This window comes from Hydra viridissima, unplaced genomic scaffold, assembly GCF_058129835.1.
Source record: "Hydra viridissima isolate aposymbiotic clone 2 unplaced genomic scaffold, HvirCarnegie_v1 scaffold_7, whole genome shotgun sequence".
NCBI lineage: Eukaryota > Metazoa > Cnidaria > Hydrozoa > Anthoathecata > Hydridae > Hydra > Hydra viridissima.
The window spans coordinates 13,857,912-13,884,393 of NW_028324306.1; the positions used below are offsets into that span (position 1 = coordinate 13,857,912).

The window sequence follows — 26,482 nt, forward strand, 5'->3', positions numbered from 1 at the left end:
AGAAGATTATTTTGAGAAGTTATTTTTGATGGGACTTATATTGTACATACAGCATTTTATGTAATTATGTTAATCAATCACTTACTAAGGTTGCTTTTTTTTTTTGTGTTTAATTTAATTTAGTATTATTTCTATTTTCTATTATTGAAAACAAAAAAGTTATAAAATCTGCTAGTTCACCGATAGGGCGAATTGTTTTATTTAGGCAAGAAAAAAATTTTTTTTTTTTTTTTTTTTTTATTTTTTACAGAAAAACAAGTTTATCTATTACACTTGTAATAACACAAAAAAATGCACGAAAATAGTTTTGTCCAGTTAACCTCAATTCTCGCCAATATGTTGTAAATATAATAAAAAAAAAAGAGAAACCCATCAGTCAAAATTGCCAGGAACTAATAAACTGAGTTATAATGTTATTAAAACCATCAGAAGCCGAGAATACATTGTTTTTTTGTTAATGTTCAAATTTTCTTCACATTTTGCCTCTTTTTCCGAGACTTATTATTTTAATTTTTATTTTTACAAAACTTGCGCACGATGTGCTCGCGTTGGTGTCACTCTATTAAGATTGATATTAATAAAAACAGCCCTACATTTAATTTAAGAGCATTTATTTAAACCTTTGTCTAACTATAAAGGGCGTTTTAACCCTGTAATTTGATTTTAATTTGTCATCCCTAGGACTTTAGAAAAAGTTAATTTCCCAGTTTAGTTATGAGTTCAATTAAAGAGCTTAGAGATTCCTTTTGGTTGCATGGTAAGTTTAACATATTTCCATACATTACCTTTTGATAAAAGTTGACAAAAAAAATAAATATCTTGCTCCATTACAATTTATAATACAATTTAATTTACCATTTGAAAAAAGCGAGCGTAAAGTTTCATAGCTTCTAATTTTTTACACATTTTCCACATTAATTTCTACATTTTATTACAACAGGTTTATCTTTGTCATAACTCAAATTCTGGCATTCAAAAATCTCTTAGGTAATTCTTAAAATCACGCAAAATGTCAAAACTCATCAACCAAATCTTGCATGATAAGACAGACTACAGCTTGATTTTAATGTTTAAATTAAAAACCTGAGTTCAAACAGAAGTATAATAGATATTTTGAAAGGTTTATTTCTGACTTAGTTAACTTCGTGGCACACTTGTGAAGTCAAAGTTACAGAACCAAGTTGATACTTTCTAGAGCGTAGTAAGGCTAGATCCAAACAAATTATTTCCCTAGTTGCATATAAGAACTGATAAATAATAATGGTGCAAGTTTCCAACCTTACTCTGCCCAGTTAGCACAAACAGGCTATCAACTCTATATCCTTAAAGTACTGCTCTAATTTGATTTCAATTCATGGCGATACTTATTACAGGCCTTCCCGTCGCGAATCCGTATTTTTAACTGGGGGCGGACAATGTTACGGAAAATATAAAAAAATGGCTGAAAAAATTAGCGAGTTACATTATTTTCAGTTAATTTATTAAATTTAAAAGGAACTGTTCCAATGCACAAAGTGTCTAATGCAGTGTTTATAAAATATCATAAAACTTTAATAAAACAAAAAGTAATGAAAAACAACATCTTTCAGAATAATGAATGAGCTTTATTTAAAAACGAAATCTCAAAAGAAAAATAAACAACCTTTAAAATAATGCAAAAAAAGCTATTAAAATAATCATAAAATATTAAAAATTGTTATGAAAAATGTATATAGCAATATTTTTTAATGCTTTACAGATAATTTTAAAACCTTTTATGCAAGTTCCTTAGAGGACTTTGGTGATATCATTGTCATAAGAATGAATAGTCTGGAAACACGGCCTGGAAACAATAGGTTTTGCCGTTTATGTTAGGTTCTTGTCCGCGTTAGTACCCAGCCTACTTTAAGGTACAAAACAAACAAAATTTCCTCAGAGATTGTAAGTAAAAGTACCATGCCTGGAGCAAATTGTTCAGTATATGGTTGTTATACTTCTCGTTATTCACGTGGGATTGCTATATTCAGTCTTCCTAAAGGCCAGGACAACTATAACGTTCAATGGAAAAGAAAATTGATTGAAGTTATAACAAAAGATCATTTAATTGATTCAGCTTTAGGGAAACAAATCGCCAGTGAATCTTTGCATATTTGCGAGAGACACTTTAAAGAACACGAAGTGAATAAAAGTAAGCTAAACTATTCAGTGTGTGTGTGTATGTGTATGTGTGTGTGTGTGTGTGTATATATATATATATATATATATATATATATATATATATATATATATATATATATATATATATATATATAAATTTTAAAATGTATTCTACAAAGATAGAGTGCTCAATGTTCTTAAAAGAACAGAGCAACTATAAATTTGTAGAAAAGAATTTTAAAAAAATTTTTTTCTCTTTTTACACAGTGTTTCATCAAAAAATACTCATCAGATATGCATTTTTCTCATTTTACACAGTGTTTCATTAATTAAGACTCATCAGAAATGCATTTCTGATGAGTCTTAATTGATGAAACACTGTGTAAAATGAGAAAAAAAATTTTGTTAAGTGATTTTCTACTAATATATATATATATATAACATATATATATATATATATATATATATATATATATATATATATATATATATATATATATATATATATATATATATATATATATATGTGTGTGTGTGTGTGTGTGTGTGTGTGTGTGTGTGTGTGTTTGTGTGTGTTTATAGATTCAACTAGAGCAAGACTTATACCAGGATCTCTACCTTCACAAAATTTACCAATGAAGAGTGTTCAAACATGCAGGTAAAAATTTCAAAAACAGTATATAAGTTTTAATTTTTCTCTTTATGTAACTTTTCTCTTTATGTAATTCTTTATTTTTTTTATTTTAGTTCATTAAAAAAGACAAGACTTTCGACACAAAGTATAACATCAAAAAAAGATAGCAATTAATTAGGCAATGTTCAAAATCATGCACATTCTTTCTATAAATCTTTTCAAGAGTTTGTAGATCGTGTCAGTATACTTAAATTGGAATCATGGGAACTTGTTATATCGAAAGATTTAGTGAAAGTTTTTAAAGTAGACAACATTCACCTATAACCCCAATATGAAGTATATGTTCAACCTAGCCTTATATTTATAATACGATCTTTTGCTTGGAACTTACCTGATAAGCATGATATATATTTGAGTTATAAGCAATCAGTTAAGAACATTACTTTATCAAGTATGATTGCTCTTTTATCAACTTACTCTTTGTGTCAGGGTGTTGCATCTGACTCAAGCTGTTTTAAAAAACATATTCTTACAAAACTGTGCAATCCTAGTGTTGCATCAATCACTACATTTGAGAGTGAATTTAATAGGTCAACTCTGTTTTTTTTATTGATAAAATCTGGGAATATTTGTGATGAATGTAAAACATTAGAATTGTCACAAAATACTAAACTTCAAAAGGTTGTAAAACGTTAAGCTGAAAATTGACAAAACCTGCTCAGTTAAGTGCCCCTATTTCCATAACTTCACCTGATAGAATTAAACTTACAATGCAAAACTATCGTTCCGAAAATGCCATTTTGAAACAAGAAATGAAAAACATGCAAGATGAAATTCAGAAAAATTCATTACGAGTAACCTCTGATCTTGATGACGATATGAAAAACCTAATGTCAAATGCTTTTGATTTGTATAATGTTTCACCATTTATGAAATTTGTTTGGACTGAACAACAAAAATATCTACTGTCGAATCCAACATCTGTGCGATATCATCCTATGATTATACGGTATTGCCTTAGCCTTTGTGCAAAGTCTCCTAGCACATATGAGGATATTCGCTTTGATAAAAAATCTGGTACTGGCTTTCTTGTATTACCAAGCCGTCGTCGTCTTCGTGACTACAAGAATTACATTCATCCTTAGCGTGGTTTCAATCCAGATATTATTAAAGAGTTAAAATTTAAAGTAAAAGATTTTAGTGACATAGAAAAATATATTGTATTGTTGTTTGATGAAATTAAAATTCAAGAAAATCTTGTATGGGATAAACACACAGGAGAAATTATAGGATTTGTTGACCTTGGTGATATAGATTTAATCTATGCAACTTTACAAAAAATTGATACAGTAGCCACTCATGTTCTTGTATTTATGATTTGCAATATAGTTAATCCTTTTAAATTTACACTAGCTAATTTTGCAACAATTGGAATATCATCAAGCCAAATTTTTCCATTATTTTGGTATATGTGAACTGGAATGTAAGTTAAAAGTAATGGCAACAACTTGTGATGGTGCTTCTCCAAACCGAAAGTTTTTTCAAATGCATTCACGTTTCTCTAATTCTAATGTTAAAAAGGATGCAGTTGTCACATATAAAACTATGAATTTATATTATCCTGAAAGATATATTTACTTCATAGCTGACCCTCCACATCTTCTTAAAACAACAAGAAACTGTATTTACAGCTCTGGCTCTGGTAAATGTACAAGATACATGTGGAATGATGGTTTACACATTCTATGAAGTCACATAGCAGACATTTTTAAGGAAGATCAAACATGTGGTTTACATCTGTTTCCAAAATTGTCATATGTCATATAAAGTTGTCATCTTATTCTGTTATGAATGTCAAACTGGCAGCACAAGTTTTAAGCACAACTGTTAGTAAAGTCCTTCTTAACTATGGATCTTCAGATACTTTTGCAACAGCTAACTTTTGTTTAATGATTGACAGTTTTTTTGATATTATGAACATTAGTAATCCTTATGAATCAATTCAAAAGTCAAAACCATTTTTAGCCCCATTTTGTTCCCTTGATGACAATCGTTTGAACTGGCTTAAAACAGAATTTTTGCCTTATTTCGAGAAATGGTTAAGTTCTATCAAAAGATGTTCAGTTTAAGATCAATGAAAAACCAGTGCCATGCAGAAAGCGAATAAAAACTGCACTATAATAGGGAACCAATTAAAAACGACTATTTTCATAGCCACAAATTATTAAAACATATAGCATAGTGAACAGTGTTGCACAACATTTACAGTTTACAGTAACATGCACATGTAAAAAGTAAATTTTTTTACTAATGAAAGTTTTAACTAACAAATATGCGCATATTTTTAAGTTAAAAATTGCATCAGGCTAGGAAATTCATGAGGTAAGGAAGAGTCAATATTGACTGATTTGATTAATAAAAAAGGTGAACATATCTTTACCAGGTCTTAATACTTATGGAAACCTGTTTTTTACAGGTTTCAATATGTAAAACTACAATATGTATCGCATTTTAAATTAAATTAAGCACATTTTTTATTACTTGAAAAATAATTTAAAACATTAAAATCAAAATTCATTTCAACTAAGATCAATCCACATGAATAACACTTTATTTATTTTTAAGGATCAATCCACTTGAATAACACTATTGTTTAAAAAATGTTCTTAAATTAAATTTACTATAATCCTGCCTTTTATTTGACAACTTGAAGTAATAACTTTTATATTTTCTTAAAAGGAAATGGCACCAAATTAAAAAAAAAAAACATGTTACGGCTAGAAAGAAATATATAAATTATCCTATAAACTTGGAATAATAGAGAAAAACAACAAATATTTTAATGAAGAACTTGTATTAATATTCTGATACCAAAAAACATTTTCTAACCATTTGTAGCTATGAAAATAGCTGTTAAAAAAATTAGGATAATAAGATCATATAAGTGTATCTAATGTTCAAATGAGAAATCAATCTGATCATATATATAATCTATACTTGTTTACTCTTCTTTAGTGAAGTTCGTAGTGATTTGGACTTAAGTTGCTGAACTTTAACTTTGTAAGCTTGTAAATTATCCTTTACGTAGGAAAATGTTTTCACTCTCACATATAAATTCAAGATGTCCTCAAGAACATTTAAACAAACCCCTTTGCTAACAACAACATAAGTTTCACTTCTGATCTTTGAAAAATTTGATAAAACATTTGTGACTTTGAGAAGTGATAATATAATTTCTTTACTGTCAATTTTATTGATAGACTTACTAACCATATTTTTAAAGGTTGTTTCAGCAGTAATAAAAATGCATATTGCCTCGATTTTCATTTTCCATAAACCTGATCTATTACGTGTGTTCACAAGTTTGTGCTCAGGCAAATCATCGCTTCCTTGGTATTGAGCAGCTAGTAAAAGAGACATATACTGAAGGCATTTTCTTGAAATGAAGATAAAACTGGTTTAAGGATCTGATATGCTGTGTTAGCTATATCAAAATTAATCGCATAGCCTTTAAAATGATTTTGTATAGAATCAAAAGAGTTATCCGATGAAAGCTTTGCGACACTTCTCTCTAAATAAATTTGAAAATGTTTAAAATCAGGTACTTCTTCTGGTATTCTGGATTTATTAGTCTCTTTTAAAACATTCGAATGACTTGATAAAGCATCTGAATGTTTGCTATTTGTGTGACAAATGAGGCCTCTAGAACTCAAACATTTTTTATTACAGAATTGACACGAAAGTGTTAATCGTGGTATATCCGAATCATTTGTTTCTTCGACAACATCACTTAACAAATCTTGGTCAATAACTGCAAAAACAGAATCAAGTTCTTCTTGATGCAACTCGACAATGTGCTCAAAATGACATAAGTCTTCTGAACTTCGGCCATTATAAAGTTTGTTTTGCACCTTATTCCCGCGGACCACTCGATTTTCAACTTAAACCATCAAAACTGTTGAAAACGGCCTGTGTTTCCAGACTATACATTCTTATGACTATGGTGAAATAAACAAACAATAATTTTTAAGAAATATGTTTGACAATATAATACCATGTTTCTTTAGCAAATATCTGACATCATCATAAGTATATTGCACAACGACTTTCCGCACGTCATTTTTTTCTCAATTTCAAAAATAATGTAACAAAAAAAAAACCCACTGAACACAGCAATCCAGAGGTACCCTCAATCCTCCTCTGCCCATAGTTTTTGTGTAGTCTCCATACAACTGAAAATAAAATGCAGTGTGAGTCAACAATTCATTTTCACTGAAATCATCTTTTCTTGTAACATAGCCTGCAATATAAAACAGAGCCATTTTTGTTCTCAGTGGCAAAGATTCTTCTAGTTCAGGCAATTGATTAAGTATATCACAAGATTCTTCACTTCTAAAATAGCCACATTTTTGATATAAATGCTCGATATCATGCTTTTCTTCAACTCTCTCAAATAAATTAAAAAAAGCTTAATTTGTTCAATTTCCATCACAAATAACTGAAATAACTTTTCCATTTCTAGACTTGATTGAATTAATAACAGAATACTTGCTCAAACAAAAAAGAAGCATCCAAATGACAGACAGATATCATTTTGCACAAAAAAGATGGTCCACCTTTTAAACATTTAACCATGATACCCAAAACAGTATTTGCTAACAACTCAGGATTCCTTTCAACTTTTCCAAATAGAGAACCACCATGGTAGAGAAGAACGGACTTAACATAAACCTCATCTACCAATATTATACAATTTCTCTGATTCTCCTCTATATTTGAAAATACGGTGCTGATAAAACTAGTTTCTGAAACATTCTTTGTCCTAGATGTAATTTTTGTCAGTGTTTTTACACCAGGAAGTTTAAAATCTTTTCTTAATGATTGTATAGACTTCGAAATGTTGAAAAATAAGAATACGATCTGATGATTGTTTCTATATTATAAATTTTTTTACCTACTTCTGATGCATTAATAGATGCAATATGATCTTGTAATTTCAACCTTTGATGATCAACTTCAATGTTGTTTAGATAACGAATTGTTTCTTCCACTCTTGACCAACAATCAAGAGTGGTAATATGGTTTTTAGATAATGAAGAAATAAAACAACGGACACCAGCATGAAAACTTTCAAATTTAAAATTGCTTGAGATATGAACAGCAAACATAGGTATACAGTTAACATAAAAAGAATTTGATTGGATGTGCAAAACTTCATTTATAACAAAAGTTGTTATAGGACAAGTAAATTTATGATTTTTAATATCTTCACATAAATAAATAAACGCAAACAAATCACTTTTTAAATATTGGACCTTGGTTTTAAAGGTTGAGTTGGTATAACACTTGATGGAATATTAGGAAAAATTGAAGGAGGTTCGATTGGTCTATCTTTCCCATTAACACGAGCTTTTAAAAAATTTTCTGGAAAATGTCTTTCACAGACAACAGTATCTGGCTTATTTGGAAAATTACTTCTTGGAATTGAATTTATTCAACAATTTCGTTCTTCTTCATTCGAGGGAAGCCTATAAACTCGTACTTTATTTTTAGTGTCATAGTTTCCTCTACATCCAGGAATACAGCACTTTTTAACCATTTTGTGACTATCAACTGCTCTTAAATTGAAATTATAAGACTAAACTTTCTGTAACATTGTCCGCCCCCAGTCAAAAATACGGATTCGTGACAGGAAGGCCTGTAATAAGTATCGCCCACTGATCTCTATGATAACTGGATAGCTCATCGCTAATATCAAAATTGATGCCAAAATCGCCATATTGGAAAGCCCCTGAACGCTGAAATCTGATAAGTGTATTTAAAGCGATAAGTCGAAAAACAGAACTTAAATCTTACGGGATTATAAATTTTGGGACTTTTCAATATGGCGATTTTGGCGTCAAAAAATTAGAAGTTTTGCTGGGAGTTGCGCTATCCAGTTATTATAGAGATCAGTGATATCGCCTTGTTTCAATTATATACTTTAAAGCAAATTTATTCAAAATTCCCAAAAATCAACATATATCAAATTAAGAAACTCAGATTAAAAATTATAATATATTAAACTCTTTATGCATTTTTCAACAAAGCAAAAAAATAAAGACTAAATAATGAATAATATAGAAAATCTTAATGTTTGTCATGGCTGAACAATTTAATAAAATACAAAATAAGGCAGTTTTTGCATGTCTCGTAAATATTATCAGACACAATTATATAAATATATATTTATACAAATATGTAAACTAATTTAAATTCTATTTAGTTTCGTTTAAAGTCAAGTTGTATATTTATTTCGGATGTTTTGGCAAAACAGATAACTTTTAAAGTCTTGACCATGTAAAAATTGTAAACAAAATAAATATATTCTCAGTTTAGAAAATTGATTTGCTAGTGTTTGTTGTGTGCTATGAATTAGACTAAGAACTATTTTAAAAATTTTGACTGATTTTACTGTGTTATTGAAAACAAAATATAAAAAAAAAAAAACAACAACCAATGTTTAAATAACTTGTTGCTATCTCTTGTTATTAGAAAAAATATCATGTAGTGGTGTTGCCTATATGAACCAAAAAAATATTTTAGAATTACTGGTAAAGATAACAATCTATGTAATCCCAGAAAACACATGGACGTCGGCCCGATTTCTTACCGACATGTTTTATATAAGAATTAGATCGGCATTGTTTTACTTCATCGGCCCGATGTCGGTCTGACAAATAAAATAAATGAAGATCGAAAAACATATTTCATCGGAAAACATCATTGGCTTGATGTCTGCAAACGCACCATATAATGACTTGTTCTGTGGTTGTTTAAAATGCGCAGGCGTAATCATACTTAGCGTGCGTAAATTGTCGCATCTCTTTCTTAACTAAGTCTGAAATTAAGTCTTAATTGTGTCTGAAAATTTCAAAATATAGGCAAAAAAAACCAACAAGTTTTCATTACAAATAGTTTGAAATATTCAGATGAAGTAAACTTTAGACTTCAGTAAACTTAGTATTTGAGTTTTGAGTTCTCTATCAAAGTTTATTTAAATTGAAAGGAAAGTTTTTTTTTTAACTTTTAAGTTTATTTTTTAGACTTTTTTTTTAACACTAAAAATGCAATAAAAATAATGCTAGAAATTTACAAAACATGTATTTTATTATATATATACATATATATATATATATTTATATATATTTATATATATTATATATATATATATATATATATATATATATATATATATATATATATATATATATATATATATATATATATATATATATATATATATTAGGGTTTCCCAAAAATATGAAGTTTTAAAATATTGATGTCTTACCCCAAAAAATTTGGCAGGTAAACTACTGTATGGTAACAGTAGTTTACCTGCCAAATTTTAGCCCATATGGACAATGTTTAGAGGTCCCCCAAGGGGTGGAAAGTTTCCTATTTTGGTGTTTGATCGTTCGCTACCAACTTTTGATCCAGTGTTATATGATATGATTATAAATGTTTTATAATTGTGTTTATACAACTGAAACAAAATATATATTTGTGAAAAAATATATAAATCTGCAATCCCTTTTATTTTTTAATTTCAAAAATTAGGTCAAAAATGATTGAAAAACAAGATTTTATTGAATTTCAGTTCGCTTAAATATTAATTAATAAGCATTTATGTAGATTATGCAAGTAATTCAAATTTTAGCTAGCAGTTCACGATTATATTCTGCAAAGTTTTTCCTATGCTGTTCAACTACTTGAAGCAAAAATTGTTTCTGTTCTTCGTCTTTGGTGATGGTTTCATTGAAATGTTGTACCAACGCTACTCCCCGTTCTGCAGAGTCATTGATGCAAACCAGATTCCTTACAAACACTGTTGCAACTTGGAAAGAAGGAGTATCTGACCAGTTTTCAACAGGTACATCAAGAAAACTGGCATCAATATTGGATGTTTCAAAAAATGTTTTAGACGCACCCAAGTTTTCAAAACTTTGTGGTAGTGTATTCATCAGATGTGGGCCTCGATCTGCTTGTATTGTGCAGACAAGATCAGTTTTTTCTTTGTCAGACAGGAGAGGTGAAAAAAGAGCAAGAGTTGCCAATTCTGAACTCATGTACCAAGAATGACGCAGCATCATTTTTAATCCAGTTGAACCAAGAACTGCATCGTCGTAGTCATGCGAACGCTGTATCAACAAAATATCATTCACAGGTGCATCAGCAGTGAGCCAGCATGAAAACCATAACTGAAGATAAACACGAATGATAAACCGATTCAAACGTTGAATACCTTGTAATTCTGGAACTGTTAAGTTAAAAATGGTTTTATTTACGGTGAATAATAGTTCAATTTTTAATGCGTAGATGGCTTTTGCCATCCATCGTGCCCTGTGCAGTGCACCAGGTTTGCGAATGGCTGCATCAACCTGCAGCCTAATCATTTGCGCAGCAAGAAGTAGAAACTCTAAATAGTCCTCTCGTGAATGTCTGATCTCAAATTGACATTTGATGAATGCTTTAATTGCATTTGAAACAATTATCAAAGGGGTTGATCTGGCTTCTGGTGTGTGATTCATTTCTGTCCATTTTTCACGAAACCTTTTGAAAAATAAAACTTCTGGTCCAGTGGATGGTCCAAGACAAACATTGAATACATCCGCAAGCAGCACTTCAAACATATGATGACGGAAAGCCATCCATAATAAAATACGTCCCATGGCTTTTTCTAGAAGAGTGCAAGCTCCATTGAGTTTTCCAGTATTGGAAGCTGTCGTGTCAAAGCACATGCCAATAACCATTGATTCACACTTCCAAGATTTTATATGTTCAAGAACTGCATTAGCAGCTGCTCGTCCTGATCCAGATGCTAACTTTGGAACTCCAAGAAGTTTTGTAGTGCCATCGACAAGTGATGAGAGCAGGACAGGTAACCGATCTACGTTGACGACACCAGTAACATCGGTCAAAAGTTTCCCATCCCAATGAACAATGGATTTTGAGGAAACATAATTTTCTTAAAAGAAAATTATGTTTCCTCAAAATCCATTGCTCATTGTATATATATATATATATATATATATATATATATATATATATATATATATATATATATATATATATATATATATATATATATATATATATATATATATATATTAGGGTGTCTCAGAAATGCACGGAAATTTTTTTTTTTAAATAGTTGATGTCTTACCCTCTGAAAAGTGTCTTTTGGGTAAAATAATTAAATTGGTGAAGTTACAGTTCATTTGAACAAGTTTGAAAGGTCCCCCAAGGGCTTTTAAAATTTTACTATCGAGTTAATTCAAAATCCATATCAATAATCTTAAACAATATGCATAAAATTAGTGAAATAAAGCTAGAAATGCAAACTAGTTTAATTATCTCACTGCTGACATTAATTAGAGTTTAAAATATTATTAACAATTACCTATAGAATGATAATCTTTATTAGAGAATGCAAAAAATGTATATTTTTGACCAGTCAACTCGCTATTTTAAAAAAAAGTTTAGAAACAAACTTTACTTTTACTTATTATTATTTGCTGCAGTGCTATTGTCACATGACCAAGTGGCCATTTTGTTTTCTTTTATTTTTAGTAAACACAATTTGCTCATGTTTTATTTATACAAATTGGTGAAAAAAACAAGAAATACAGCAACAATTTGTAAGTTTGTTAATTATTGTACTAATAATATAACAATTATGTAATCATTTTTTAATTGTATTCTCCAAATATTTCTAAAATATGTTAAAATATTTAAATGCAATATTAAATTACTTATACTTAATAACACTTATACTGTCATTGGTACTTGTATTATTTTTTTAGGATATGGCTAAACCTACTGTAACCAGAAGCAATAACAACATATGGCTTATCGGCTTTCCAAAAGAAACCATCTCAGGTGCTCGCCTCCCTTCAGGCCAAGATGTCATGAAAAATTTTGTATTCTATCACCGTGTACAGAAGCTAAACATTAATAAAGCTGCACAACAAGTGCACGAGCAACTGCTCCCATTTTGGATAGAATCAAGACTGCCTGTTCGACAAAAACATCACAAAATACAGAAAATTAAAGATCTTTATGCTGACCAAGTTCGTTTGATGAAGCATCGTAAGAGAAATAACTCTACTGATCAAATGAACAAAAAAGAATACACAAATAAGTTGAGTCAACTTTTTGACATCAGCTATGCCAACTCTGAACAGTTTATAAAAACTGATGAAGACAGACAGTTTTTGAAATTACAACAACAATCAAGAACGGGATCGATTGGGTCTATGGACAAAAAACTTATGGTTAAAGAAAAATGAGTTGATAGGGATGTCGATAATGCAGCAAAAGATGCTGTATCAAAAATTGTTTATCGTGGACGGAGTGGGTTATCATCAACAGCTGAGTCAGCTGCAGACCAACAACCGGACAGTGCAACACATTCAACAACATCATCCGTTAGCCATGGTTCTATTGAAGATGATAAATCTGATGAAGAATTTCTTGTACAATTAGCATGCTCAAGTAAAACAAATTCTACAACACAACGCAGGCATCGCAGAGACATTATATCTCCCAAAGTTGCAGCTGTGCTGGATAGGACAAATACCAGCATTAGAAAGTCAACTATGATTCTTGCATCGGCATTCAACGAAGCTGGTGTTCCGATATCAGAGACAATATTTTCCAAGAGTACAATGCATAGACACCATCAGCGCCGTCGTCAACAAGCTGCAGCTCTTATGCATAGCGAACAAAAGAGATTTATACACCATGCAAGGAAATCATTATTATTTAGCAATGGAACTGCTTGGATTAAGAAAAAGGGAGGATTATTTGACGTCACCATGGGGGCCTATGATGGCGCGGAGATTTACGAATTAGTGGGGATTTTTATTTTTCATCAAATCTCGCAGTTTTATGATAAAAGCAATTTCGGTATATATCGAGATAATAGATTAGCAATGTTTAGGAACAAAAGTGGTCAGGAAATGGAGAGAATAAAGAAACCTTTTGTACAAATTTTTAAAAATAATAATCTTCTTATCTCTATTAAATGTAATTTGAAAATAGTCAACTACCTCGATCTAACACTAAATCTTAACGATGGTTCTTTTCAACGATATCGCAAACCAGATAATATACTGAATTATATAAATACTATATATAATACCGAGTGTAATAAAAAGTATTCCTAAAACTATTGAATTAAGATTATCAGCAGCATCGTCAAGTAAAGCGATTTTAAAGAAAGTATTCCTCCTTATCAAGAAGCCTATAAAAAAACGGGTTACAATTGCGAACTTGCGTACCATCCAAGTATAATATCAACAAACGGCAACCATAAACGTAAGATAATTTGGTATAATCCTCCTTTCAGTGAAAATGTTGTTACAAAAATAGGTAAATGCTTTTTGAACCTCATCGACCTCCACTTCCCAGTTACCCACAGGCTTCGTAAAATATTTAATAGAAACACAATCAAAATTAGTTATTCTTGCATACCAAATATAAAATCCATTATTAATTCTCACAATAAAAACATTTTGCAAAATGAGGCAAAAACTAATGAAATGAAATGCAACTGCACTGACAAATCCAAATGTCCAATGAACAACCGTTGCCTTTCCAACAACATCGTTTATCAGGCCACCGTCTATTCGAACAATCCGGAATATAAAGAAAAAGTGTAAATAGGACTTAGCGAAACATCTTGCAAAGCTTGGTATGCTAACCACTTAAAATCCTTTAACTCAGTTAGGTACAAGAACGATACAGAGCTATCAAAGGAGATATGAAAATTAAAGGAAAAAAACTTCACACCTTTTGTCAGATGGAAAATTATTAAAAAATGCAAACCATACAACCCAGCATCAAAAGTTTGTAACCTTTGTTTGAACGAGAAGTTTCAAATTTTGATGTACAAAGGAGATAACCTACTTGATACAGGGAGTGAAATGGTCTCGAAGTGCAGGCACAAGAATAATTTTTTTATTTCCTCATTTGATACCGAAGATTGATCCTGGTTGGTTCACTTTACATTTACGTCACATTATTCTTTTAAGATTTTGTTTCTATGGAGTCATTAGAACTCACGCCACCGTAATTATAAATGCAATTTAAACGTTTAATTTTTAATTTTGTGAAATATGGCTAATGATTGCCGTTAGGCATGAAACTTAAAGTTCCATAAAGAAGTTTTTTCTTTATCATTTTTAATTATAATTATAAATCGCTCTGTTTTGAAATTTATATATAATCAAAATAAATTTCCTAAACATCGAGCACTTTTCAACGAACAAGAGCGTTGTATTATTTTAATACAACACTACATCAAATGATATATATATATATTAATTTACCATTACATTTTCATTTAAGCAATTTCGTTAAGCAATTTTGATTTGTTAAATTTGTTTAAATATAAATTTAATCTTATACTAATATGTTTATCAATTACATTGAAGATATAGATTAGAAAAATACATAGATAATATTGATTGAAAAATGTATGCATTAGTTTTATATTTTATAATAAAATTGGAAGTTTGAGAAATGCAATTATAAATTATTATTTGAGTGTATAAAAAAGTATGTAATAAATGCCGTTATGTAAAAAAGTTATGACATAACTTATATACAAATGTTGTATGCAATGTTGGTTAGGCTTGTATTCTAGTTTTATCAACAGATTTAAGTTTGTTACTTAATTAAGATAGTAAACTTAAAAATGTTGACGATTGAGTGCTGAATGAAACATATAAAAGTCACACTTGTCCGAAAATGAGAATAATTACTCCGAAAAGCACCGGAAAAACCCTTTGGTTTTTTCCTTTAATTTTATTCAGAATTTTAAATTCAAAATGATGATTTTCTTGAAAAATTTCAACAGGTTTTCAAGAGAAGCCAATACTTTCCCAAGTTCTTGCTGTTGAAATCAACAAGACAATTTTGTTGGTTTTGCACATATATTGAATGGTCTATTGGCCTCTTGTATCTTTTCCTTTGTGTCCTGAAGTTGTGATGCAATGCCTCTGTGTCCTGCTCACTGTACTTGTCAAGAGATTCCTTCCTGTGATCAATGAATTCCTTGATATGAAAGAAAACGGCGAGGACTTTATGGGTCACAGTTGCCTTTGGCAAAGAAAGGAAGGAACTTTGAACTGTATGATTTTTTCAGCATAGTTGCTCTGCAATTGATTTCCAAAACAAGAGGACACAACTGCATCCAAATTTCTGAGTGTATCAATCCATGGAAAAACTTGGAATGCTGAGTCTTCTTCAGCAAGTCCTTGAAGAGGGTGAACATGTTTCAAAAGTTTTTGGCTCTCATTGCCAGCAAACTGGCCTCCATGAAATGACTGAACCTTGATGTGCAGTGTTTTTGGCCATTCATCAGTTTTATTCCAGGTTTCTTTCAGTGTTTTAAAAAAAAAGATCCACCACACCAAGTAAAAGATGAAGTTCCATGGATGGGATCTTGTCAAGAACAAAAGTAGATTCATGCACATCTAAGAGTGGATCATGAACAACATTTTGAAACTACTTGGCCTTCTTGTGGTTCATACCTGAATCTTGAAATGAAGCAAAGCACTATTTTATTAAGCCAAAAGTGCGGAGTTTTCCACATTGTTACATGTTACGGTGACCCGCATCACACCTAAGTACATGGATGAGAGCTGGAATTGGATTGAAGCCCCAAACAAGGTTTGCTAACTTCATGTCACAGAACAAAGAAAAATCTACTCCACTTGGACATATTAAAGACAAGATGCTTTTGAGGTTATCATAATTTTTAGGAACATCCTCAGCAACTGCAACGAGAAGGTGGCGCTTAACTTCACTGTCTCTGGGTGTTTGAAATAACACATCCTTTTTGCCTGGTGGTGAAATGGATGGAAGTTTCGTTTCTTCTTCTTAAATGCCAAGACTGACTTTAAGGAAACTACCTCCACCATCGATGCCCAACTTCACCATGTAGTCACCTTGAACATGACGTTGCAACAAGACATCATTCAGTTGCTCGGGCAGATTTTTGCAGTGAATCAAAAATTGTTTTCTGGGCTTCTGCTTGTAATTTGAAAGGGATATGTATGTGTGTGAGATGTGGTCTGCCAATTGCTTTCCAATGACAAGAAACTTTTCTTTAAATCTTGGCTCGACAACTTTTGTATTTGTGACTTGGTTTAATGTAGACGCAAGTTTTTTGATGTTGTTGTTTGACAGTCCAGTGTTGTTTTGTATGCAGACAAGATCTTGAGCTCGTAGAAGTGGCACATCACCAAACAGTCTCTTGGGATTTGAAGGACCTTTAGGAAAGAAATTTGAAAAACATCAACTTGAGACACTAAAAATGCAGTGGCCTTATTAAAATGAAAAATATTTTATGTAGTACTTTTACTGTTGAAGTATTAAGCAAGATTCCCTTTACCTGGAGTAATTGGCATGGGACGGCCTCTACCATTTTGCGCAACTCTGACTGTTTTGCTGAGATAACAGTCGATGCAATCTGTTCACTGGCTTTTGGATCCTTTAAAGCAAGTTCTTTAAGATTTTCTCTGAAGGTTTATTGATTACACTGATGAGACACTCCTCTTGCAACAAGTGTGAGACAGTCTGAACATGTTCTTTGATTTTGTGAAGCTCCTGAAGATTCCGATTTGCCCAAAGGGTGCTTTTGAAGTTCTTTCAAATGCCACATTTTCACCTTTCAATTTTTTCCCTAAAAGAACACTGCAGGTATTGCATATTCCACTTGGAACTCGTGAGTCAGGAAAGTCAAGTGTGAATGAAACTGATTTCATTCACACTTGACTAGTATTCACACTTTCAATACAGTTTCTGAATTATTTTTATGTTTTTTATTCCAAAGATACATACTGTACCATTTTGCAAACATTTTGGACTGTACCAAAAACTTCAAAGTGAATTTTTTTTCTCGGACGGTAATAAAAGATTTCAATTTTTGGATATTTCTTATCAGGAAAGTGTGTATATTGATCCCACCAAATGGTTTTTCAGGTGCTTTTTAGAGTAATTATTCTCATTTTCGAACAAGTGTGAAGTACAAGACAGATGTATTCAAACTTTTAATTTATATTTGATTTAATTTAAAATGGAAAAAAAACTATATTTAGATGATATAGTTAAGTTGCTGGTCGAAGTCAAAAAACAGAATGATGACATAAAGGCTCAAATTCAATGTATTACACAACAAAAAATTGGTATTTTAAAGCATCTTGATTTACAGATTGCAGCAGTTAATCCCATATTGCCTGAAAATGTAATTTTGCCATTGAAAACATTTGAACAGGTGCAAAGTTTTGAAAAGAAATTGCGACAGTCCATGATGGACAAGTTGTAGATGGTGAGTTTTTTGTTCTAATGACAAACTTAAACTATTTTTTCTTAAAAATAAAATTATACATTATGTTTTGACACAATATCTTGGTCTTCAAGGAGGTGTTACTTTGAAGGAGACTGCCAGAAAAAGCATATTTATTTTCATGGGCCATGGAACAAAACATGCTCTTTCTGTCCTCCAGGTAAAGGACATCGTTTGCGGTTAGTAAATAATTGTATGTATATTATTTGAGTAAATTGAAAAAATTTCTATTATTGTTTGAAAAAGAGTGTTTTTGTGAAAGAAGACTAGTTTTCATGTAGTCAAGTGACATTTGTCTTGCAAAACTTATATCTTGTGATCAAATAGTTCCGTTAAAATACTTACCAGTGTTTAAGTTCATTTTTAATAACATTTATTAAAAATCAACCAATAAATATCTAAATTCATGTGCAAGCATAGAATCAACAAATCTTATACAGCTATTCACGAAAGTTTAAACGAATGCAGAATTTTCAGATCTAATCTTCGGTTTTTCTTGAATAAAAATCTAACGGAAATAGATATCAAAATAATTTTTTTTCCAATTTGGTATATAGGTTATTTGTTTATAGAATAAAAAAAGTAGGTTTCAACTCAACACTGTTTAATCAGAGATTTCATTAAAAGGTAGGTGATACAAATTAAGAGGTGTCACAAAAGTTTAAACGATTTTATTTAGGAACTATTATTTGCTATTTAAATGATGCGAAATTTTATTTTATTTTTAAATAAAGTTAAAATGAGTAGTTTGACAATCAAAAAACTCATCGCAACATCATCAAGCAGCTTTTAATTCATTAAAAATCAACTTGGAATATTGTAAATTTCAAATTAATTTGAATGGCGTGCAAATGGGTCGAAATTCAGTTTCTAGTGACATCAAATGGCAAGTTATTGGTATGGCGAGGACAAAAAATCACACAAACGTTCAAATAGGCAAAATACTTCACGTTTCTGAATATTGCGTTAGAAAAACCATCAAAACCTGGGAACTTACCAAGGACGTCTCCGACATGCCGCGTACTGGGAGACCATCCAAACTCAGCAACCGTGACAAAAATGGTATATTCAGAATGAGCAGAGAAAACCCCAGACTCAGTTACAAAAGCTAGCACAAATCTTCAACGAGTCAAAAAATAATCCAAAAGTTAGCAGAGAGCTCGTGAGACGAACACTGTTGGACAAAGGTATTGGAACGTACATAGCTGCTAGAAAACCTATTCTTTCAATCACGGATAAACGTAAACAACGAGTGTGGTCCAAAAAAAGTTTGGACTGGTCTGTAGAACAGTGGGCAAAAGTTATTTGGAGTGATGAAGCTAACTTTGAAGTTGTAAACCGCAAGGGAAGAATCTATGTCAAAAGATTTGCAACTGAGAAATATTCAGACAGGTTTTTGCAACATCGTCGACAAAGCGGTGGAGGTTCGGTTGGCATCTGGGAATGTTTTTCTCACAAAGGTATAGGCTTCTGTGAGCTGTATGAAGTCCGAATTAACCAATACACCTACAAGAACACATTGGAAACGTGTTTAGTTCTATCAATCAGACACTTGTATGGCAGAAGCAAGCAATTCATCTTTCAACAAGACGGGGCTTTAGCTCACACAGCTCACTTAATCAAAGAATACTTTTTGAAAAAAACGTTCAATGTGATGCCCTGGTGCCCTAGATCACCAGATCTCAACCCAATTGAAAATATTTGGTCTTGGATCGACAATCAACTGACATACCATGAAATTCAATCAACTCAGCATTTAAAGCAATTTTTGAATGAGTACTGGCTCAAGGTACCTCGCATGATTTGCATGAAATTAATTGAATCAATGCATAAACGAGTTTATCTTTGCTATAAAAACAAAGGAGGACACTTTAAGTATTAATTTTGCTTTTTTTTTTTCATTTTTTGTTCTAATGTTGCAATTCGTTTAAACGTTTGTGCTTCTTATTTTTCCTATATGATTTTTTGTAACTGTTTTTTTCAAACTAAATATTAAAATTTTTATATGTTCATATATATTTTAAAGCTAATTACTTTTTCTTTAACAAACAAAAAAAATTAAGTCGATGTCATTTTACAGTTTTTTTTTTATTAAACAAAAACCAAACATACTTGATAAAAGTTCTGCAATCGTTTAAACTCTCGTGAATAGCTGTATTAGAGTGCTCGCACCACTGACCATTACATCACAACTTCACAAATGCTATAGTAAAAATAGAATGGTAACAACATGGTAATGAGTCTTAAAGTTTCCACTTTCACAAAATTTGTTAAATTTAGGGTTAAATTTTATGGAGTTTATTTACGGTCTTTAGGCTACAGTTTGTGTCTTAAGCAGTATTGATATAAAAATAATAGAATAAATCAAAGTGAAAAGTTTCCTTGGTAAAAGTTGTAAAGAGTGGCATATATAATTTCATATGCTGATTTGTGACAGGTTATCTATCTTTTAAGTGTTATTTGAAATGAAATTTGTATTGATATAGTATACTTCGACCGCTTTTCAAACACAAAGGGTTTATAGTATATTTATACATTACACAGATTCTGTGCGTGCAAATCCTATGAAAAAGGAAGCCAAAAACTCTGAAATTCAATCAGCTATGAAATTAAGGCTGCGTGTTTCATCTGATGGAGGTGGAGGTCGTTAAAGGCAGAGGAGACCAAGAAAGAGTTGTCTGGGATAAATGCAGAGGATTTATTTTAGCAATAATTATAAAGCTTCGATAAAATTACCATTTTTATACTTGAGGTCCCATTTTTGTTTCTTCTTCTAGGGATGCAATGCGTGGAAAGCCTACACAATTTGATATATATATATATATATATATATATATATATATATATATATATATATATATATATATATATATATATTAACTTAATCTATTTTTAGATATTTTGTTTGAATTTATAAACTTTTATTACTAACTTTTGAATTAAACATAAATGTAAGTGTCTGTGCTTTTACAATAATTTTGTATTTAGTTCTTTTAACGAAGAAATTAATATTAGAGAATTCTTTTTAAAGTTAGGGATCGCTTAAATAGTATAATATAGCTGTTTTATTTGATCTTTATTTATTTTTGCTTAAAGTTTATATTAAAAGCTTTTTTTGCCATGTCTACAGTTTTAAAAAGTAATATATTAATGACAAAAGTATGAGTAAATAATATCCCTTTAAACATACAATACTTTATACAACAAACAACTTATGTTAAATGTATTATATAGTTATAGTTATTTATTGTAATAATATGGTTATTGTTTTCTTATTTGATTGAGTCTCTCAAACATACCTTTATTGGTATACCTTACTATATAATATAAGGTATACCAATAAAGGTATGTTTGAGAGACTCAATCAAATAAGAAAATACTATATAACGTCCCATCGTTGAGCAGCCGCCCATCAAAGTTACATAAATAATTACATCTATAGCCGATTAAATGCGGACGTCGCACTGAGGTCATTTTTGCGTTTTTGTTTACGTCTTGCTGATGAGCAGCCCATCAGAAATACATAAAATTTATATCTGTAGCCGATTAAATGCGGAAGTCGCGCCGATACGGGACCGATGCTAGTGTGTTTTATGGGAAGTTATCAATTATTATTTAGCAACAAAACAAAAACAATTTAATTACATTTAATTTTATTTTTAAAACAATTATATAAATTCAATTGTTATAAATGACCTTTTGCTAACTCGTTGGTAGAGTTTCAATTCCCCGTTCATATAATTTTGTTTCTTTTAAAGAAAAATACTCTTCTAGGTGAGTTTGAACATCATCGACACATCTGAAATTTTTTTTCTTCGGGTAATGCTCCATGGAACAAAGTTAATGAAAATCGGATGGTACTATGTGTGGAGAATATGGAGGATGTGGAAAAACCTCCCAGTTTAGCTGCCTCATTTCTTATTGGGTTAATTTTGTTACGCAAGACCGGGAATTATCATGTTGCAATATTACTCCTTTTCGGTTGAACAGACCTGGTCGTTTTACCAACAATTGGTTGTGCAATCTATCCAATTGTTAGCAATTCAATTCTGCTGTATTTAATTCTCATGGTTTCAATAGTTCAAAATAGATTATGCCTCCATAGTACCACCAAACGTACAATAACACTTTCTTTAAGTGTAAGGGATGGTTTAGGTTTGGGTTTAGCACATTGATATGTCAGGTGCGCCTGTTGGTGTACCTAACAAATCAATGTGCTAAACCCAATTAAGACCCATTCCTCGTCCCCAGTAACAATCGTTCATAAAAACGGCTCAATTATTTGTCTTCACAAAAGAGATGTACAAATTGTACGCCGTTAATCTTTATTCGTCTAAGAAAATTGATGTGGGGCCCATATACCCTCGCTGTAAACCTTCCCAATTTCTTGAAGATTCTTTGAACTGTTGACCAAGTAGTTTGATGAGTGTTTGCTATTTCCCGGATACTAAGTTTGGGATTCGTTTCCACCAATGTTGTTAAAGCGTCACTATCAAAACTTACAGGGTGCCCATTTCGATCGTCATCAGATAAGGAAAAATCACCAATTGAAGTTTTCTGAACTAACGTTGGCACCTATTGACCTTCAATACGTCTCCATACACATTACAAACTTTTTTTGTTGCGACTGTCGCTCTAACAGCAGATCGAAAATGAATTGACGTAAATGTTCTTCAGTTGGTTGATTTTCCACCATTTTACACCAGAGAAATAAAAACGTTTGAACTCATTATAGCCAATTAATACAAAATTAAATATGTTAAATTTTGCAATAAAATACGGCTGCTTTTATTCACGCTATGAGCTAGCCTGAAACTATTATTCCATAGAATAAATAATCGATTATTTATGGGTGCCTCTGATAGTAGGTTGTCAAATATGAAATTTGTTGAAAAAAAAAAACAAAGTTGGTTGATAAGTTAGAAATGTATGGAGATACTTTAGTTGTCAAAGTACAAACAGAAATTACCTTTTCACTTTTCCTATTTAAGCGGAAGTTTGTTCGGGCTGGTTATATAAATTTCTGGCAAACGGATGGCAATACAATCCTAGAAAACCAATTTTTTAAAGTGGTTGGAATGAAAATGTTTTGATATAAAATGTTTTCCGAGTTGTTAGAGAAGTGTCAATTAGTAGACTAGTTTTGGTGAAAATGAAAGAGTTCCAACTCAAATTCCTTTTTTAACACATTCGTTTGTGCAGCGTTATCTTGTTATAATATAAGATTTAATCTGTTGACCAATCTAGGCTTTTTACTTCACGGTTTCTAATTGGTTTGTCCAGTTGGTTTCAATATAGTTCTGCTACGATCAACAAGCCAGTTTCATAAAATCGCAAAAAATCACATCTATACACAGTGAGTTAAAATGCAAAAAAGTTAAAAATATAGGAAAGAAAATCCCCCTCCTTCCCCTAAACACCACAATAGCTATTAACTTATAAATTGATTTATAATGTCACTGTTTCCATCGGAAGCGAAATTTTATTACTTTTCGTTAATGTTCAGGGATTCGTTAAAACATGCACATTTTCCGAAGACTTTTAATTTTCTTTTCTTTTTTCTTTTTTCTTTTTTTTATCAGAAAAACAAGCACACCAAATTCTCTCTTTAGTGCCACTTTAAGGTTAATATGGATAAAAACAGTTTGACATTTAATATAAAGGCTTATGTTTTAGATATTTGTTATCTACAAACAATATTTTTGACCAACATTTTGATTTTCGATTTTCATTTTATAGACTTTTTAGTTTAATAACGAGTTCAATTTAAAAACTTCCACTTGACTGCATGGTAGTTTAAACATTTTTCCATACATGCAAAAATGAAAAAAAAATTTAATAAAAACTTATCAAAAGTTGTCTGAATTTGCCCCATTTCATTTATCAAAACTTTAAAAAAATTCAAATTTAAATTTTAATTTTCTTATATTTTTCACACTACATAAGCACTACAGATTTATATTTGTCATAACTCAAAAACTAACATTCAGAAACTCATGCTTATACTTATTTACGCTTATTGTCAAAACTAAAAAACTAAAACTTGCATGATTTGACTGACAACTGCAATTTAAACTTTTAAATTAAAGACTAACGCTTATAATATGTAATAATAGTTGATTGATAAAAACAATTTTGAGTTTGGTCAGCCTGATGGCTCACTTTTGAGATCAAAGTTACAGAACCAAGTTTATACTGTCTAGTGTGTTGCAACACTGGAACAACATGAGTTTTTGCCATTGTTCCACGTTGTTAAATAACACAGCCCTACAAATTTTAACTTTTTTGAAACTACAGAAATATTTGATTATTTTTCTTACATCATTTTCCCACTCATTTCAAGTATGTTCTTTTTTTTTTTCTCTATCACCTAAACTTTTGAAAAAACTTATACTTTAAATTTTCCTTAGCTAAATTAGCATTAGTATAACATCACTGTGTAGAAAAAAATTATGAATATAAAGTAACAAATGACAAATGTTTATTAATATCTCAAAATTGAAGTAATAAATTATACATTCAAAATTAACAAAGTTATGCATGAAAAGTAAAATATTTACTTTGAATATGATGATACTGATTAAATTTTTTGAACATTTCTCTTCCTTTAATGTATACCTTCAGGTGCAACGTCCAGCAATGGTGTGCCATTATGCTATAGCTCTAAACACATCGGTATAGGGTTTCCATTGTTTGAATGTTCTGCTCGTCGCAAACTACTCCTTGTGTTACTAGAAGAAATTGGTTTGAAAGTGCAGGAAATGAAGTTTCAGGGACATTCCAACTAAGTATATACGGTAAGTCTATGTTTTTTAGATCAACCAAAGGAAAAAATAGGACTCTGTTTGCTCCAGGAATATTGGTTGCTCTAAGGTGTCATTCAGTTTACGAATAGTATTGTTTAGTATCTCTGCTTTACCTTAAAAAAAGGAAGCAGCACTTCTTTGTAAATCCAGGCTGCATTCTTAGCAGCATTCCTATAACTTTGAGGTCTCCAAATAAACCAGTTGTAACTTTCGTATTTAATTTTCATTAAAACTTCCATATCTTCATAAATTTCTTTTAATTTAAATGAATTTTCCATTGGTATTACCATTATACAGTAAAACTGCTTGTGATGAATTTGAGAAGAGTCAATAAATAGACGCCAGCCAGAATTGTTGTATGGCTGTTCCATAGAAGAAAAGAGTCCCAACATATCATGACAAAAGCGTAAGGGACCATCCTTTGAGAAGTATTCATTTAAATAAAAGTTTCTTTTTCAATTGTGTGATTTTTTAAAACCTAGCTCTAATATGTTGTTTTCTTTAAACTTGGATACCAGAAAATATAATTTTTCTTTAGACAGTTTTAGATCTCTTATGCCGTCATTTTGCTTCTTTTTGATTGAACTGTTTCAAATCAGAATCAGCGGATGTACCATTGTAGTCTGGACCATTTGATGATGGGGCAAACTTTCAGTATGCTCCATTTCTTGATCTTCTGAAACTGACCTGTAATTATTATCCTCTAAATTATAATCTGGTTGACAGAGGACGATTCGTCTTGCTTTACTTGCTTTCTATCTGAATCCAAAAAGGGTAGTATATTGATCGTTTATTTTTACCAAAAAAGCCGATGATATTTACAATTCAAAAATGATACTCATCTAAATGATAACTTGGCTTCCTTCTATTTATTGGAACAGCAAACGGCATGGAGAATTCCTTTTTTAACCAATCTTGTAATCCAGTTAATAAATCTTGATAAATTTTTGTCCTTCTTATATCAACCTTAAAAAGAAAACTGAATTAAAATATTTCTTTTTTTTAATCATACAAGTCCACGCAACAATATACATTTTCAATAAAGGATTGATGGTATAACCTACTTATGAGTATAAGAAAGTAATTCAAAAACTTTAGCTGATGGAAATAATATAGAAAAGACATTAAATAAGTAGAAAAAATATATTAAGATTGATATTAAAAAAAAGCTTTTATAAATATACTTTAAAGAAAATTCTTTGGTGACCATTGCTATTGGTCTTATTTGACTTCAACCACAAATTTTAAATGCAAAATACCCAAAAATAGACATATTATATAAAATAATTCTGAAAAGTAAATTATAAAATACATTAAACTCTTTGTTTTTTTTTTAGCAAAGCAAAAAATAAAGAATAATTAGTGTATAATATAGAAAATCTTAATTGGAATCATAATTGAACTTTTGTATACTATACAATATAAAGCAGTTTTTTGCTTGTCTCATAAATATTTTCAGAAAAACCACCAGAATCATAGCTTCTAGTTTGAATTAATTTCGTTCATTTT

General features: G+C 30.6%; 2 pseudogenes across 1 annotated transcript; one reads left to right on the forward strand and one right to left on the reverse strand.

The window, feature by feature from the left end:
- The window catches only part of LOC149886230 (uncharacterized), a 194,624-nt pseudogene that overhangs the window by 164,235 nt on the left and 3,907 nt on the right, over positions 1 to 26,482 (reverse strand).
- Positions 1,936 to 4,899, forward strand: LOC149886244 (uncharacterized; annotated as a pseudogene). Its single transcript, XR_016454165.1, has 3 exons — positions 1,936 to 2,167; positions 2,719 to 2,794; positions 2,884 to 4,899. The product of XR_016454165.1 is annotated as an uncharacterized LOC149886244 (transcript).